This window comes from Falco rusticolus, chromosome Z, assembly GCF_015220075.1.
Source record: "Falco rusticolus isolate bFalRus1 chromosome Z, bFalRus1.pri, whole genome shotgun sequence".
Taxonomy (NCBI): Eukaryota; Metazoa; Chordata; class Aves; order Falconiformes; family Falconidae; genus Falco; species Falco rusticolus.
The window spans coordinates 64,344,893-64,361,652 of NC_051210.1; positions in this window are offsets into that span (position 1 = coordinate 64,344,893).

Below are 16,760 nucleotides of genomic sequence, written 5' to 3' on the forward strand. Positions count from 1 at the left end.
TAGGGGTGCCATGCTAGTGTGGCTGAGTAGGATTTTTTTAAGAGATGGTACTGTAATCAAGCTACTGGTATAGCGCTGAGAATTACTCTAGATTAACATTGCGTCCCTCTATAAGGCAAGGTACAGTGGGCCTCTGTATTTCCTAATGTTACTGTTATATGTTGATTATTATCAGATAATTAACTATAAATAAAGATATCATATACTTACAATAGATGGGGACAACTGATGGAAATTTACTAGCGTGTCCAAAAGGGACAAGTCAGATACATTCTGTTGCTGAAACCAAGCCTTTAGCACACAGCGCCTTTACCTTTGGGATACCAGGTGGGTTTTTTTAATGAAGTGCAAGTCCCACATGTGCTGAAATGTGCAGCCTTCCTGTATGCTTGCAGACACCAGCTCATCATCTTCAATCACAGTAATAAGCAGCTACATAGCACAAACCCCAGATGCTGTTTTTCACACCTGAGTTGAGCTGTATGTCCCCTCAATGGAGTCATCCAGACTGGAGCTGCTAGGGCTGGTGCTGCTGCTGGCCCTCCCCCAAGCAGAAGCAGAAGCAGGCCTGGCTGCTCAGCTGCATCTATCCTTCTTTTGCCAGAGCAAACTTGCTCAATGCCTTGATGCAGTGTATAGGTTTCTTGCTGATCAGATAAAATGAACAGCAACAGAAGGCCAGCAGTTCCTTGGTCAAGTGGATGAACTACAAACCCCAGGTTTGGTGATCAGTGTCCTAAAAGCTGAAGAACTTGATTCAGAATTTACTTACAGCAGTTTGCTTTAGACAGTTTATATCAGTGTATCCACCTCTTATGAACATACAAGAACTTCTTTAGGATTAATTCCTATTCCTCTTCAACATATACCTGCACTATGTAAAACACAGCTGCTCTGTTTTCTACTAGAATCCTTTCTTACATCTGCTAAAAATGTCACAAATATAATATAGAGCCCTTAAGTAGACTGAAAAACCAAACGACATGGCTAACAAAAAAATAGGGTAGAAAGAGAATCTTATGAAGTGAGAAGTGAAAGCAGGACAGGACTAGCAATGCCGCTTCAACAGAGATATATGCCAAGCGTAGCTAGTAAAACTGCATGGGAATGGTGAATTGTGACTTCTGAAATAGAACAGCAAAGATCTGGTTAATGAAATTAATGTAACTTCTAAAATTCCATTCTTATGACATTCTTAGTCTTTTGTAGTAGTTGTTAGATGAGCTGTTATTACTACACAGAAAACTGTAGTTATAATCACTTTGTACTTTTTATTTAATGATATCAAAGTGCTTTTCAAATTGAACAAAGCCTCCCAAACAAATACCCCATGTCAAGATCATTATTTGAGTATTGTATAGGGAAAGGGAAACATGATGGTTTGGGGTATTTTGTCTGAGGTGTCACATGAGGCTTGTAGCAAAATAAAATTGGAAGAGATACTTTTCAATCTTGCTAACATAACTATTACCTTCAAATAATTAATCTCTTGCTATAGTTGAACATTGAATATTGGGCTTTTAAATGTTCATTTAGCATGCAGATTAGGTGAGCTGTAAGAAACAGCAATGCTGTTTTATGTAAAGACTAAAAATTATAATAGTAGATATTCAGATACATAAATATTCTATAAACATAAGTATCTTTAAATACATATTTTATCATATTATTTCCTTTTCCTGTGGTAAAAAGAGCTGTTCAATGACCATTAACCATGCACTGTTATTGTCTTATACTAGACAGACCAAATGACGGCGTTGTATATTCTGCACTTTGTCATTGAAAAAGGATAATTCACTTCCGTTCCAACTATGAAAAAATTAATGTTTGCCATAGAATTTTACAAACTACTTCTAGTAATTAAAATCATAACTGTGAGCTTGTTGCTGCTTCAGCCAATAAGGTGTTTCTGCCTTTCAAAGAGAGCTATGGATTTTTATATTCATATAAAAATATTTCATATATAAAGATGCAGGCACAGCAACTGCAAAGCATTTAATCCTTGAAGGGTTTTTGCTTCAGAAGGAAACAATAAGACCAGATTTTCTCAAAGTACAAGTTTGAATTTAGTTCATTACTAGAGCAATTTAGAGACTTAACTGTAAATGCAGCTCTGTCTGGGTGGGGAAAGAAAATAGCCAGAAGGAGTTAAGCCTCATAAAGATTTCCTGGAAAATAGGTTCTTCTTATGGAATATGGTCTTAGATAAACAAATATTGAGGACACTGGACGATGAGACTGTGGTGGGTTGACCTCGGTTGGCTGTCAGATACCCACCCAGCTGCTCTTTCAATCCCCCTCCTCAACAGGACAGGGGAGAAAATAAAATGAAAAAGCTCATGGGTTAAAGTAAAGACAGGGAGATTACTTACCAAGTACTGTCATGGGCAAAACAGACTTGGCTTAGTGAAAATTAATTTAATTTATTGTCAGCTAAAATAGATGTGGATAGTGAGTGACAAAGACAAAAACAAAATCAAAGACCAAACCTCTCAAGCCTCTTTTTTTGCAGGCTGAACTTCACTCCTTCAGTCACGACTCCTCTACCTCCTCAGGCTGAGCAACGCAGTGGGATGGAGAATGGGGGCCGTGGTCATTCTGCAACAGCTCTGCTCTGTCCTTCTTCACACTTTTTGCCTGCTCCAAAGCAGGTCCTCTCCATGGGCTGCAGTCCTTCAGGATAAACCTGCTCCAACATGTGTCCCCCAGGGGCTGCAGTTCCTTCAGAGCAGATCCATCTGCTCTGGCGTAGAGTCCTCCACAGGCTGCAGTGTAGGTATCTGCTCCAGCATGGGGTCCTCTCCACCAGCTTCAGGGAAACATCTCCTCGGGCACCTGGAGCACCTCATCCTCCTCTTTCTCTGGTGTTGGTGTTCATACTGTTGTTTCTCACACTTGTTTTTTTCCCTCACTCCGCTCTGCGTCCTGGCATATTTGTCCTTTATGAAATACATTTTCCCTGAGGTGCCATTATCTTTGCTGAAGGGCTCAGCTGTGTCCTGTGGTGGGTCCATTGGAGCCATCTGGAACCAGCTGGGACTGGCTGTGTCCAGAACAGGGCAGCCCCAACCTCTCCACACTCCTGCAACCCTCCGCTATAAATACATTACCACCTGCACCCAGCGCAGGGATATTAAACAGGCACTTGCAATACCAACTGGATACAAACAGAAGGAAAGCTTAGAAGTCAGTGAAACCCAAGGGAAGAACGGAGTGTGCAGGGGAAAGCATGTGCTCAAACAAAGTGGTGGCTGTGCGAGGGGAGTGCGAAGGCAGTGACTGCTCAGGCAGGGGCCCGCAGCTGCTGCTTGGCAAGGTCCTTGCCTTGCACTGGGGCTGCCCAGCTACCCTTCCTGTTCGAAGGCGCTGGGAAGATTTAGCACAGCTGGGGCCGGGTTACTCAGTAAGCTCAGCTGATCTTGCTGACAGAGGGTTGGCTTCAGAAAGCAAGAGGGGAGCCATGTCCTGACTAGGCTCCTGTTTGGCTGCCTGGGGTAGAGTAGCCACGCGGAAGGAGGCAAGCACAGGGTCCTGTCCCTTTGTCCTCTGGGGCAGCATGAACTAACATTTCCACTGCATTGCCTGGCTGGGAGGTATTCCAGAGTTGGACTTTATCATGCACCACTGCTTTAGCTCTTCCACATGTGAAACATGCATGAGGACAGAGAGCTTGGGAAGGATGCTGTAGCCTCATTAGGGCATTAGTACAGGCAGTAGGAGACAGAACTTTGGTTCTTTCTCTGATGAACAGTTAATAATAAAAAAAGTAATTATTCCCAGAGCACATACTGAAGCTTCCTCCCAGCCAAAAGCCATCGCTGTGAGGCGGTGGCAGGGCAGTGCTCACCTCTCTGCCTGCGGTTTCTGAGAGGCCCAGCTCAGTGCGCTTGGTCTCAGTGCACCCACCGGCCACGGACCTGGCCTTGGAGCGGGAGGAAGTTCACCCTGGGGAGAGCAAGGAGGCATGCTGCTCACAGCTGGTCCCAGCCTCGCGGGGTACCCACTACAGGGAACCGCTTCATGAGCCCAGTAAGACTTAGCACCTAGAAGCATGTGTGCATAGCACTTTGGACCTCTGAGATTCAGTGTCAGTCTTGCAAAGGCCTTGATGATCTTCATCTTTGAAGACCAGAAATCTGAACTGACAAGCATGTGCTTAAATTTCTTTCTGGATCTAGCCTTAGCTGACTTACACAGGAGACATACTGAGCAAGTGCACTGGAAGTTAAGGTGGATCCTTGACTGCTCTGCAGAGGGACCCAGTCACAGTTTCTGGAAGGAAGAGCATTTACAGAGTGCCTACTTTGCCCAAACACAGGTTTATAGATAGGCTAAAGATAGGATATAGAGTGATAGATAGATCATGTAGGTGTACTATTTACATATGGTTTTACTGAAGGATTCTCATTAGTGACATATCTTCTTTTTCTGCCTTAACATAGAAACCTGCACAGGTCATTCTCAAGATCAAAATCTTTTTTCCCCTCACCTGTTAAAAAGCAGATTTTACATGTTTTTGTCCACATTCTGGATATTTTACATGCTTTACATATGCTAATATCATTGGAATAGAGCATATGCAAACAGAAAGGCTGATGTTTTGTCTTTAAAGTAAGACAGAGAACTTCTAAGGTTTCATATCCTATTAAAATGATAACACAAGACATTATGTTGAAATAATGCTTTATGTTTTGAGAAAAAAAAGTCAATGTTACTTTGAAAATGTATACCATTTGTTTGCATCTAAATGGTATCTTTTTCATTTGTAGAAAGTAGAAGCCCAGAGTGTCAGTTTGGGGTATATTCAGTATAATAGACTGGATACAGCAGAGAGTACATTGGTGTTCTCTGCCTAATACAGTTGAACATAAACATGCAGTATTAAAGTGTATATGCATTCATTTATATAATCCAATTAATGTTTTTCTCATCTGTATTTGCATCTTGAAATATGCTGCAGACCACCTAACAGAGACACAAATAAAGCAGGAACTGAATTTTTGAAGGAGTTTATTTTTGATCAATGCAACAAACTTAGCTAGACAGATAAATATTGTGCCAGTAATATGACTTCCAGCTGCTGCTACACCCATTTCAACTTTTGTGACTTCAGGTAGACATGTGCTAGACCAACTAGCCCTGAATTGTGCATTAGAATTTGAAAATTTTGTTGCAAGAGTCCTGAGATTAATGTATGTAGAAATACCAATTAATTTTGGTAAAACAGATATATCACAATGGAAATCATTCTGATCCACTTTTATTCCCTCTCTTTGGAACTGGAGAAGTTGGGAATATTTCCAGACTGATGGAATATGTCCAAAAAAGTGATAGCTGGTCAGTCATGTTTTTAAGTTCATGACTACAAACTGAGAACAAAATTAATTTCCTTAGTCTTTTACAGGGAGACAAGAGGTACTATGACACAAAATACATTCCTAAATTCCCTGCATGTAATTGGATGCTCTTAAAAATGAGATGACATTATATTAAAAAGCAGTCATAAGACCTTGCTAATTGCAGAGGAAGTAGTCTTCAGTGGTCTGCAAAGAAATGAAGCTGGAATTAGTAACTAATATATTAAAGGTATCTAGAAAAGTCATTCAATGTGGAATAAAATTGATAGTGATGAGTCAGAATAGGTTTTTGGCAAAAAGTAAAATGACTGAAGTCACATGAAAAGTTCAAGTGCAAATTTCTTGAGCAATATTTCATTAGGAAAAATCCAGAAATCCTGTTCTTTTCAAACTGTATCTACTAAACAAACATCAGCTCATTGGAGTTAAAGGGCACTTATGATTACCAAGAATGGAAGCTTGTCTTCACTTCTTCAGCTCTTCAGTTGTCATCTGCTTCACCTTGCAAAAGTAAGGTGATTTGCCCTGTGCATTAAAAAAGCCAATTTGCTGTTTCCTTCAGGCTATTCAGTTACTACAAAAACCTTTTAATTTCTTGGATAGCAGTCAAGATTTTCATAGAATACTTTCTGAGAATCCCAGTTCCTCTCAGGTAAGACCATGTTTAACAATAGTCTGACTGTAGCCAGCAACGGCAACAGAGCACAAGCCTCAGGTGTCTGATGGGCTGTGAACCAAAGGCAGACTGTATCAGAATATCCTCCTGACATAAAAGAGCACAGTATTAGTTAGCCTGACAGGTCCAAACTCGAGTTGTCACCACTCCAGCATGTTGCTTCACTGATGCCTCACAGCTCTGTATTGCACTGGATGCTACAGTGCAGGTGTGCAACACCTTCACACAATGTCACTGGACCAGAGTCTCCAAATGATTTTATTAAACCTTCTTAGTTAGGCAAGCTGGATGAAACAAGTGTTCTTGCTGCTCTTGCTGCTGCTCCCAGTCCTAGGCTGGATGTAATGTACAGAAATTAATCGGAGACCAGAGACTACAACCAGGAACTTCCCCTGAAGTGACCTAATGACAGGTTTTCTTTCTTATGCCAATCCATTTTACTACCTATTGGTGTATTGCAAGATGAACACAAACTCAAGAAAATGACTGGTAGGAAACTCTTCTTGGACAAAAGAACTATATGTGGATGCAAAAATGGAAAAGATAGCAAATATCAGCACCCACAATGCAATATTTTATGAGATTGACCCATTCTTGTCCATGCATTTCTCATTAATAACTATGGGACATCAGCAACTATAACATCTCAGTAGCAAATAAAGCGTTGCTGCATGGCGGTGAGCCAGATCCAGCTTTGTGGAGCTCTTTTTTAGAGCATTTTGTTATTTCTGATCACTTATTTCCACATAATTTTCCTGTTTGCCTCCAAAGGTTCTTTCTTCAAAGCTCCTCTTGTCTGGATTCCTTACATAGAGGCTTTTTTTCTGACATCAAACAGAAAATTGTTCCACATCTTAGGTAAATCAGTGTTGCAATAGAAGACTCTGAGCTTAGCCTAACAAAGTTAAAAAAAAATAAATAAAATTATGGGTTATTAACTGGCTTTTTTTTTTCTTTACATTTTTTATGGAGATATTCCTTTTCTTCCTTGAAGCTGAAATTCTCCATCTCACTGTTTGACTACTTAATGTGTCTTTTGTTTCTATTCTTGCTTTGCATTATTTACCTAGCAAGTGTAAGTTTTCTTTCATGCATATCAAAAAGTATTGTAAATATTGAAAGCACAAAAGCACTTCAAAAAGCTTTCAAAAAGCTTTTCATGTCCCATATATAAGATTTGTTTAAAGTTCTTTGACAATCTATAAAGCATTTCATTCAGTGTGTAGCATAGTTAAATGCCTTTACAGACCTGAGCATGCTGCTGCCTAAACATTTTATCCCCTACTGCAGGATAATTTGAGCTCAATTTCCCATTTATTTTTCATGCAGTAGCTTGTCTTGGGGGTATGTGACCTTGATGTGTTGTTAACACCCTGACATTTATTCAGCAGCTCTGTTTGATGAGGCAGACTGCTTCATTAAGTCAATCCTCATGCATTTGCAGCTCAAGCCATAGCTGAGACATGTTTCAGGTTAATGAAACAAAATGGTCTTTTGTGTTACATGTCTAAGTACTTCAGCTCTCCTAGTGCAATGTCTTTTCTTCGCTTCACATTCAGTGCAGTTTGGGGAGTATTGCCTTCTTAACTCAGAATACATGCACAAACCATGTGGCAAATCAGACATCCCATGAAAGTCCCAGAAAGCCAAGAGGTAGCTTTGATCTTCTGTTACTTTTCTCACAACTGTCTGAGACACTATGTGTCTCAGATGTTCTTTATAAGAATTTTACATCCCACTTCTCAACATGAGAAGAGGTCTTATTTTCCTTTTAGTGTCATTCATGTATCTTCAGTGCTTTACATGGAGTACTGATCCCATGGATGCCTACGCTTTAAAGTGCAGCTGTTTAGGGGTACAAAGACCTCAGACCCTTAGGGTGACTTTGAACTAAAGGCAAAAGAAGTCAGAACTTGAGCTTTGGAAGGAGCACGTATGCACTGGATCTGGGAGGTCTAAGCAGCTGTGGGAACAATACAGTATCAAGAAAACTACAATACTACAGAGAGAAGCAAGGGTGAGGTCAGGGACAGAATTTCCTTTTGTCTTCAGCTGCTATTCTGATGAACTGATGCATCTTTAAAAGACCACGAGCTCCCTTAAAGTCAGAACTCACCTGTGGATCAACTATGAGCCTAAGTTTAGAACTGTTTGCCAGGGACAAGTAGTCTTCTCTTGCAGCCAGGTAGCTAAGGGAAAAGCAGAAAGAATCTGGACATAAGTATTCAGTTGCTGCTGTTGTTAAAAAGAGTATTGCAAAACATTTGTACAGGTTCCATGCAGCAACTGTATTTCACTCATCTTCTAACTCCCTACTCCTCCTCACAATGTTCAAAGTGTTAGACAAATATAAAGGAACATACATCAGCTACGACAGCATCCAGCAACAGAAACAAACTAAGATATCTTTCAGGGGTAGACTTCCTTTCGCTGCCCCTGTAGCCACCCAGTGTTGTCCATCTCAATTATCACACATAGCATGTAACTCTAAGAGGGGGTTTCCCTCCCACTGCTTGGAACTGCTGATCTTTCCTCTTGATCTGGAATATTTCAGCACTGCAACGTCATTTAAAACTGCAGCAGCCTGACTCATTACACCATTCTTACCTTGACAAGAAATAAGTGGTGTTCCACCCATCCCTGCACCTACAAAGTCTTTTTACACATCTGGCTGATCATTTCTTCTTGCAGAATAATTCTGCAGGAAGAAGAAAAGGGAATACTGTTTATTAAGATAAGAGTAGCTTATACTTTCATACAGCTATGCCAACCAGGAAGAAAGTTCACGAAAACAAAGACACTTATCAGTTTCCTCCACCCCAATCCTGTCTACAGGGAATAGGTTAGATAGGATTTGGTTCACCAGCACCTGAAGTGGGCAACAGGTAAGACCCGGCAGACGATGTAGACATAAACACAGAATGCAAGTAAATGCGCATGAGCTGACCTACAGCCAGGAAATTAGTTTTGCAAAGCCAGTAATCCACTATGGAACTTTTCCCACAAGCCTGGCAGAAGGAAAGCATGGAGTGACATGGTGAGTTATGGCATAGTAGAGGGCAGGTACGCAGCCAGCCATAGTAAGCCAGTGAAGTCACGGAGGAGCTGAGAACTATCACAAGCAATATACAGTAGCAGAGCAGAGCACCACACCACTGCTTCTCTAATGGTTAATATAACCTCTAGGCAAAGCCTAAGACTAAAGCATAAAACAACACATTTAAGAGGAGCTTGGCCTGGAGCTTTAGCTTGGCAGTTAATCCTAAACTTGCTACGTCTGTAACAGGACTTTTGGAAATGGCACCCTGAGCTCATCTTTGCTACATTTCTGCTTTACACCTACACAAGGTCCCTGATCTGTCCCTATTACTAATATCTACAATCCTGGCCGATCCTGGATGTTACTGAGAGTGGAAACCCATGTGGAGAAAGAAGTATAATCTCCATGAAAAGAACCAGCACGTATCAGTGATCTCTGTGCATTGCCCATGTAGTCTAAACTGTTGAGGAAACTTTGTTCTGTGGATTATCATTGCTAGGGTTAAAGCCTGTGCAAAACTAGTAATTTCAGCTTCATTGGACTGGGGCTACAGATATCAGATTTTGTGGTTTGTCTAAAGTTAAAAAATAAAAGGCTGTTTGCTGCATACACAATCGTAAAAACTAGCCTTTAGCAGAGAATGAACAGAAGGGCTGCATCCTGCCTTGAGCCATGGTGTTATGAGCTTAACTTCCATACAGGAAAAGTGAGTGAAATTATGTGGCTAGTGATATGCAAAAGGAAGAGTTGGTAGTCTTTAGATCAGTTGACCTGTGGGTAAGCCCTCAGTTTACGGAAGTCTTGGGCTGAGGAAAACAAGGTACAGCGATAAATATTTTTTTTCTCATTGGTACAGTGTGTTCCAGAACCACCACCAGAATCTTGACCAGCTTTGTAGCTCAAGGTTTGCACCCGATTTATTCAGCATAATTAAAAGTATCAATAGAGAAATATCAGCCTTAACTGTATAAGATATCATTCTGACTTCTTTTCAAGGGCAGCTAGATAGAAGAGATTTGAATTCAATGAAACAGTGAGCTGTTTTGCTTTGCTCAGCTGACCTTTAGTGATTCTGACTGCTGAAAATGTACCTCCAGTTCGACTCATTCATTTCCCCTCAGATAGAGTCTCAGTTTGTCATTAAGGAATATTACTAAAGCAGTTCTTGAGAAACCATGCTGTTTTTTCCCCCAGTTATAACGGAAAGTAAAATTACAAGATAAGCTGCAATAAATTTATGCCAAATGTTCAGCTCAAGACACACGTCAGAAAACAAACTAACTAAAAAGGAACACTAAACTGTCACCTGTTTTGCATTCTTGAGCTATGCTTTTGAATTGGATACTTCTGTTTCTGCAAAGACAGAGAGAAAGACGTTTTATCCTCCCAAAATGTACAGATGTTTCTTTCTCTAGGCTTCCAGTCAGTTGAAAATAATTGTACTGCTAATCTCTCTTGCTATGAGGAATTTATGAAAGATATGCTTAATGTAATTGGATTTGTTGTTCAAAAAGATGGGGGGTTTTGTACTGTCCTGGGCAAAATTCCCTCATTGTTATCCACTCAAATTGGGCATGTATGCAAGTTTGTTAACAAAACATTTGTTGAAAAGATAACACTCAAGAGTTTCTTAATCAGAAAGGGAAAGAAAGTTATGAAAACACGTCCAGTTTCAAATTTTGAGCACTTTTATTTTCATTGGAAATATATTTGTGCTCCTTTTTCTTTATCAAAATCTAAAAATGAAAGGCTTCAAAATAGCTACAAAATGCACGTTGGCTGAGGAAAATCTATGTTGTGACTGTTAACAGCTCCTTCGTTTGGATGTGGCACAGTTGGGAAGCAGCTTGTCATCCATCATACCTGTGACTATTAAAACCTCAGGCAAAGTTTTGCTTGCCTTCTGTTTATACAAACACTGAAGTATTTTTTAGAGGTGAACAAACCCAAACAGATACATCCTGCCCTGTGCTGTGGTTTGATAAGTCTGGTCCACGTTCTCTGAGCTAGAAGTTGTGTCCATGTTCCTTGATGTGACTTATATCCATTGCAGCCCTCTCAGATGCTCAGCTGGTGAGATTGAGCTGTGGATTACTAAACAGTGACATGACAAAGGCACAGGGAGTGCCCTGCATAGGAAAATACAATGGCACAGGCCTGGGAATTTGCATTGCTACCATGCGTTTAACTCAGCTACTGAAACCTCTCAATGCCTTAGTACGTACAGGCCACCCTGCCCCCAGACCTGCCCTGTTTTCTTAAATGCTAGCAGCAAGCCAAGCTTTGGGTAGCTAAGATGGGATATAGGCAGAGTGAAGGTTTTTATATTCAAATTTCCATTCTGAAACCTGTTCCCTGATTACTACATAACTCCAGAAGCACCTAAATTTCATAAAGTCTTTGACTATTATCTTTTCCAGAATATTTTTTCCAGAAGCTTTTCCTTTTCGGCATGCATGGAAGCATCTCATTGCTGGTAACACTCAGCAGCTATGTTTCCCTCACCCCTAAGCTCAGACACTCCTCTGCTACCTCTGCCTGTGCTAGAGCTAGTACAAAATCCTTGGACAATTAGGTCCACTAAAACTATGGTGGTTGCAACAGATTCCCTTAATACTGACAAAGAAGACACAACAGATCTGCAATTAATGATCTTGTTCATAATGTAAAGAGACTGTATTTCCATTTCCACTCCTGATGGAAGACCAGCTCAAGATCTGTTGATAGGACTTCTGACATTAGTAACCTACATTTTTTCAGTTTATGTCCCTATCACATGGCTTTTCTGATAGGTAAGGATATGGCAGTTTTCCAATTAAGAATCTGACTTCTGTGTGAGCATTCTTGTTACACCTCTTGCTTCTTAAACAAACAGTTGAAGAACAGGGAGAAGAAGCAGAAAGATAAATGGGTCAAAATTTCTCCAAATGAAACAGTCAGTGTATTAACTTCTGATCATGCATAAGGCTGAGGAGTAAAATCTGGTAGGCTTCCACTAAATTGTTCCTCTTGATTGCTGTCACAGTAACCCTGGTGGCAACTGAACTACCACAGCATGTTTGCAGCTCCTGCTGGAACTAAAATTGAATGTGATCCACTTCTTTTTAAAGGTTTTTTAAACTCTTAGGAATCGGAGTATTCCTTCCAGTCAAGCTTTTGGAAGGTCTAGGGTACAAAAGACATCAAGGAAGCATGATCAAGGGTGCATATGCAAAGTGAGAATTTTCAGAACATCTAAAGGAAACTGTGGCTAAATCAATTAGTCTCCTTCCACAGGTGCCTGTTTCAAAAGTCTGGTTTTGACAGCTAGCCTGGACTATACTTTCAGACAGCCAAATTTAGGTGAGATGAATCTTACTGTTAGAAGTCTTAAAGACTGCATAACATTCTTAACCTTCTCCATCATTTAACACAGCAACACTATTTTTCTTCCCTCTTCTAAAAATATTCTTCATTTCTCAAAGTCAGATCAGGTAGACTGTATCCATGTTATGTATCACAGTCACCCAAAATGGTTCTCCTGGAATTTCAGAATCTGAAAAAAAGATGGTTCTAACTACAATTTTCTAAGCTGCTTCCAATAGATTATATTTTATAGAAATCCTCCTTCCAAGCTCTTTCTAGTATTGCAATTCTCTAATTCAATGTGATATGTTTATTGTAATTTATAGCATTCACTGTCTGTCATATTCATAATAGAAACTTGGTTTTAATAATCACAAAACCTGATCTGACTACATTCATCAAAGACTTAGAAACTGTTTGCAAATAGGCTTCAGACTAGCCTTTTTAAAAATGGAAATATCTGTCTTCTTTGTGCACAGTTATAATCAAGACTGAGGAGTTTAAGAAAACTTCAGTTAGTTAATCTGGAGGGAAAAATAAACCTGTATCTAATACGACATGAAAAGTCAGGGGTTTCTAAAGGTGTTTCTGTGCTGCCTGGGATTTTGTTTAGTCAACAAAGTGTATACATTTATTTTTCACTTATTTGATCATAAATTCAATGAGGTACACATAACAAAAAAATGAGGGGTAAAATTAGTTTCCTGGAAGGTAATAATGGAGAAAAGGTGAAAAAACCCAAATCATATGTTCAAAAATTAAAGTAATTCCCACCCAGAAATTAGGTAGTTCAGCTGTTTTATGCATTGTTTTTTTCCTGCGAATGCATGTAGACTATGCTTCTTGTTCCAAAGTAAATCAGGTTGGAGATTGCTTCTCTAAACCCTGTCCAATATCTTCTGAAATGGGAATAAAACCTTCCCCTTGAGTACCATGTAATTTATATCAGGCCTCAGGGGCTGGTGAGGCTTTTCTTAGTGTGAGAAAAGGAGTACATCATTTCGTGTAAGTAGCAAACTCTTCTCCAGAGAAGCCAGGTCTACAGTAGCTGCTGGTAAGTCGGAGGTCAAACCTGGGATACTGCAGCAGAACAGCAGCAACAAAGGCTCTCCCAGTCAGTTGTGTTAGGTGCTTTATGCTTTCTGAAACATTTCCTGTCACAAACCCATTGTAAGCAGTTTCTCATAATGGGGGAAAATAGAAGCAAAAAACTTGTTCTGTAATATTGCTACAAAATTTGAGAAGGGCTGAAGGGTTCCAGTGTCAGCCCCTCTGTGTCTGTCCACCTAAAAAACCCTCATTAGTAGCGGCATAGAACAGGACACTGCTGATGAATCATAAGTTAGAGCATTTTTAAAGGATGCCATAGTAAAATTCATCAAATTAAAAGGCTCAAATGAATAGTTTAAATCTTCCCATTTAAGTGTCTGCTTCCTGATTTTATATCAGTATGATGACCTTTGTTAATGCAGTGCATATTCATAAGGAACCCAAACTGCTGCTTCCAATGTCTGTTGTATCCAGGGAAGTATAGAACAAATTGGTGCAGGTACAGATAATGCTTCTGACTGAGAACTGGGAAGAGAGTTGCACAGTCACATGTGCTGAAGAAACATCAATGGTACAGCAGAGCAAAGGACAGACTAACTTAAAAAGATTCTGATCCCATCCTCTTTCTTCCCCACAGAAACTCCATGCCTATATGTGCAAAGGAAAGTTGGACTGAAAACTGACTTTAATACAAATTACCCATATATTTCTGACAGGGACAACATGTCGCAGACTATCTGCTCAACTTTTGTTTATTGACATAAGAATTGACAAGAATGTTTCATATCAGTGATGCTGTATTTGGTTAGAAATAGAAGTTGCATCTTACCATGAGCACATTTGAGAAACAGGGACCAAATTCTCAAACCTGGACCCAGGCATAAACAGCTTTGCCTCCAGAGGCCTAGGCAGGGTGTCATGGAGACCATGACATTCTGTGGTCCCTGGTCAGGCCCTCTCACCTTCCTTGACTTTCTGACTTCTTTCCAACTTTTCCCAAACAAATCTTTTCTTATTTTAATGCCATAACAAAGCAGGAAATAGAAAAGCTATTTTATAGGTTTTGGTGCTGAAAAGGATGGATGAATTGTCTATTTCATCAGAAATGTTCTCTTAAATTACTTTAATGTGTTTAAATGACTTCAAATAGAAACAAAATTAGATACATAAAGTTCAATCTGTGGAGTCCTCATAGGTCAAATATATCCTTGTAAGGCTCTTTCCTCTGATCCTTGTGAAGACAAAACCAGCAACCAGATTAAAGCAGGGTCAAGCTTTATGTCCTTGTTGAGAATGATTTTTTTCATAAATTTGTTTACAGAGAAACTATTGCTGCAAACAAGCTGTATAATATGATACTTAAGAAAGCCAGCATGTTCAGCTTATCAAATCAAAGGCAAACAGGTGACTTGGCCTTTGTGTGTGACAGATACTTGTACATGAAACAGGTTTGTCAGCGAGGACATTCTCAGTCTTACTGAAAAAGTCATAACATAATTCAGCTGCAAAAAGTCAAGCTGGATAAATTTAATTTTAAAATAAAAGGAAAATTCTTGACAGGTCTTTGAGGAGAACTTAGGCATGTGGAACAGTTTACAGAAGGAGATAATGAACTCATTGTAAGTTGAAGTCTTTAAAGCAAAAATGCCCAATGTCTTCTCTGAAAACTGTACTTAAATATAGGGTGGGTTTTTTGCAACTTCTGGGAGATGTTATTTCTCTGTGTATCATTTGCATGGGAGCTAAAGGAAGAAAGTGGGGTGGGGAACAACTAGGTCATAATGTTTTCTTCTGACCACAGAATTTATGAGACTCTGGATGGCCCAGATGCCCTTGGACAGGCTTTGGGGAGCAGAATTGCCTGCATGGCCTTCAGCATCCTCAGAGTACTTGCAGCAGGACAGTAAACCAGCCTGTAATCCAGTACAAACACCAACCCTGTCCTCTGAGCGGACATGGGATCATGCTGCTTTCTCATTGTCTCACTGTTCTCTTGAATTTTATATTCTTTGCTGCACAACAGCCCAATTTCAATAGAACAACATGTGCCAATATCTACTAACAGAAACAGTGAGCAAAAAAATTCTGTTTCAGCTCCACTTATTTACATCTGGTGTAACTTTACTGATTTCTGAGACCAGTCTGATTTAACACTTAAGTACCTAAGTAGTTTAGCAAGTGCCATTGAGACTAATTATTAGTTTATTATTGCAAGTTTCAGTGTTTTTCTGCACAGAGGCCACTGAACTCAGCACAGTGAAGGAAGAAAACATCCAAGTGTTTTTCTATTGCTAAAAGGTTCATCAATTTGTAGAAAAATGCTGGGGGGAACTGAATTTTTCAGGTAGCCTGGAGCTCCTTAACACACTTGTCAAATCTCTTTTCTTCAAAGACTCAAGTAATGCTCATGGAATACCTGACAAATCACAATAAATGAACCTTTCATTCACTTCAGGCTGAAAACAGCTTCCAAACCCTAAGAAAACATAGTTCACTTAGGAAATCTGCTTTGGTTCATTCATTGAAAACTTTGAAGATAACAGGGCCCATGTATAAAAGGAAATGTACAACATTACCAGGACCATCAGGGATATTCAGTCATTTACTTTCCAACTCAGTAATTCATTTTCCCAGACTATTATTAGAACCAGGAATTCTCTTTTCTGGAGAGTATGAGAAGTATGCCACACATCTCAACATTGGATAATGTTTGCTTTTATAGGTCTCCTAATTGAAATAAAATGTTCTTTCACTAATGTTTGTATTGGAACAAGGAGGATGTATCTTGCAAATATGAAAGTTGAAAGTAAAGGCTGTTATATGATAGCCAGGAAACAGAAGATTTGTACTCCTCAGACATGTTGTTACCTAACACAAACATATTTTGTGGCCTTGAATGGACCCACAATTAATTTGCCAGTTAACATAAATGTGCTTGCTTTGTGGCAATATTAACAGCAAAGATTATTTAATGCAAAATGATGGTAATACCATAATTTGCATAATAAATGTGTAAAGACATGCTGAATGATTTTACAGTGTTATTTTCATTACTATAAAATGCATTTGTTTGCTTGGATTCAGTATAAATCCCTAAATGACAGAAGAATATATTTCTTCTGAAAGCTCAAAAATACAGTATCAGAAACAATAGCAAGGGAAAATACTACACACCACATCATAAATTTACCAACTATAACATAAAATGCTAATATTTCCCTAAGGTTGTTCTGAATTATGTCTATATTCTCTTTCCCACATTTTTGTTCAAGGGAGGATGTATGAACAGCAG